Below are 3,097 nucleotides of genomic sequence, written 5' to 3'. Positions count from 1 at the left end.
TTAAAATGGAAAAAGGCTCCAAAACTATGTCTCCTAAATTTAGCAACTGAGTAACTTTCTTCTCAATATTCTTTGAGGATGCCCTGATGATGTATCAAAATTTGGTCATTGATCCAGTTGTTAGTATCATTCTAATATAGAAACTTCTGAGGCTAAAAGAGATCATTCTGCACTTGATTTAACCCTCTATCAAGAGCAGGAGTGATTGTGACTTATACAAACCCTCTGGTCCCACCTAGTTCCACAGGGGCAGGTCTGAGCATCTCTAAATAAAAGGCCTAGAGTCTGAGCAGAAAGACCCACTGGGAGCTAACTCTGGAGCTCTGAGGCCCAAATGTAGACCTCACCTGGGCTATAACCTCTGCCTGTAAATTTCGCCAACTAAGTAAGGCTTATCCCAACTTTCCATTGATTAGGTCTTAAATCCTTCTGAAAAGATGTTTCAGCCTTACCATTCCCATCTGACCAAGCTCTTGGCCATTTTGCCTCATCTGTGTCTTTTAAATGACCAGGCATTGAGCAGGTTACAGAGGATATGGTGGAGGATGAAATAGATGTGGCCTCTCTTCTGATAGGGCTCTCCCACTTTATTTTTGACCAAGACTGTCATAAACCCTACTGGTTTTGTTCTCTACCTCAGTCCTCACTCATGGGAACTTGTTTCTTGTTGAAATGCTTGCTGAATTAGTCCTCAACCACTATGTGAAGACTGGGTCAAGGGGGGAAGGAAGAATTACTCTGTGTCTCTTCTGTATAAAGAAATATTTTTCCTGCTTATCAAAGATACAACAAATAAACAAACATACTTTGGATCAGCTGAAACACATATCAAGTTTTTTTTTCATTTTATTTTTCCTGTAGGAGGGCACTAGATTATCTTATATACAGAATTCTCTTCTTTAACCTACTAATTATCTCCCTCAATCCTTAATCTTTTTAGCCAGGGTCTAATAAGACTGAAACACTATGGGAATTCAGGCTTCAGTAGTTGTGGTTCAGTTCAGTTCAGTCACTCAGTCATGTCCTACTCTTTGTGACCCCATGGACTGTAGCACACCAGGCTTCCCTGCCCATCACCAACTCCCAGAGCTTGCTCAAACTCATGTCCATTGAGTTGATGATGCCATCCAACCATCTTCTCCTCTGTCATCCCCTTCATCTCCTGCCTTCAATCTTTTCCAACATCAGGGTCTTTTCCAGTGAGTCAGTTCTTTGTACCAGGTGGCCAAAGTATTGGAGCAAACTCAAAAGCTTCAGCATCAGTCCTTCCAATGAATATTCAGGACTGATTTCCTTTAGGATTGAACTGGTTTGATCTTCTTGCAGTAGTTGTGGTACATGGGCCTAGTTGCCCTATGACATACAGAGTCTTCTCGGACCAGAGACTGAACCAGTGTCCGCTATATCGGCAGGTGGACTCTTAACCACTGGGCCAGGAAGTTTACTCACCTGGTTTTTGACCCATCCATGTTGTTGCATGTATAAGTATTTGTTCTTTCGTGTGAAAATACTGCAGTTGTTTCCTCATTCTGTTGATGGAGTAGGTTGTTTTGGGCTATTTTAATGAATCTACTCTTAACATTTGCCTTTTTGATAACGTGCTTTTCCTTGGGGTGTCTGGAAATGGAATTACTGGGTCATAAGGTAGGTGTATGTTTAACTCTATTAAAAAAACCTGCCAAACAGTTTTCCAAAGCAGTTGAACCACTTCAACACTCCCAGCAGCATGGTACTCTAGTTCCAGCTGTTCCACATTCTCACCACAACATATTAATGGAGCAGGTCAGGCCTCCCTCCTGCTCCACCAGCTTGTCTCCTCAGACTCCCTGTGAACTACTGTGCTGAAGGGTTGGACAACTTTCAGAGACAGTGGTGGAGCCAGTCTTTTTGTGTTAGTCATTCTGGTGGGTGTTTAGTGGTATCTCACTGTGGTTTTAACTTTAATTTTTCTGATGACAAATGATATTGAGCAAGCGCATTTTCAGAGTAGATAGCCATTTGAATATCTTCTTTATGAAATAATGGTTTAAATTTTTGCCTATATTTATAGTTTTGTTTTACTTATTATTGTTGAATTGTGGGATTCTGAATATCACTCCTTTTTAAGATATATGTGAAAGTGAAAGTGTTAGCTGCTGTGTCCTGTCTGACTCTTTGTGACCCCATGACCTGTTGCTCTCCAGGCTCCTCTGTCCATGGAATTCTCTAGGCAAGAATACTGGAGTGGGTTGCCATTCCCTTCTCCAGGGCATCTTCCCAACCCAGGGATCGAACCCAGGTCTCTTGTGTTGCAAGCAGATGCTTTACTGCCCGAGCCACTAGGGAGGCCCAAGATATATGTATTATGAATATTTTCTCCTGGTTTATAGCTTCCCTTTTTACTTTCTTCATGATATATTTTAATGAACTAAAATCTTGAATTTTGATAAAGTAATACATCAGATTTTTGATTTAGGATTAGTTGCTTACATGTCCTGCCTAAGAAAGATTTAACTATGCCAAGGCACTTAGTTTTTCCCATTTTCTCTGAGGACATTTACAGTTTTCGTATTTAGTTTCGTATTTAGTTTCACAATGCTGACTCAGAAGACCTTGGATTTCCACAGCTGTCACTGAACTTGTGTCCTTGATTTCATCCTCACTCTCCCTACTGTCCCTTCTCACAGCAGCTACAGTGACCTTTAAAAATAGAATTCAGCTCAGTCATTTCTCTGATTGAGAATTCTGGCAACTCTCTGTTTCATTCACAATAAAAGCTAAATTCTTCTCACTGGCCCACTTCCCTGATTTTCTCTCCTGCTCCCTTGCTGGCTCACTCTACTTCAGTCTCACTGGGCTTCTTGCTGTTCTTAGAAAGTGAACATGTCAGGTACAATTGCACGTGTTTTCTTGGTCTCAAATGCTCTTTTCAGATATACATAGAACAACTCCCTCCCATCCCTCAAGTCTTTTTTCAGTTGTCTCTTTTCCATAATGCTGACCTTGGCCACCATGTTTCAAACTGTACTTGCTCCCCATCTTTGCACTCCCCATCTTCCTAAGCCTGTTCTTCCTTTCCATGGTACTTTGCATCTCTTATTTATTTTGTTTATTATTC

The sequence above is a fragment of the Cervus canadensis genome, chromosome 2 (genome assembly GCF_019320065.1).
Source record: "Cervus canadensis isolate Bull #8, Minnesota chromosome 2, ASM1932006v1, whole genome shotgun sequence".
Classification (NCBI taxonomy): Eukaryota; Metazoa; Chordata; class Mammalia; order Artiodactyla; family Cervidae; genus Cervus; species Cervus canadensis.
Note: the sequence above shows the minus strand (reverse complement) of the source record.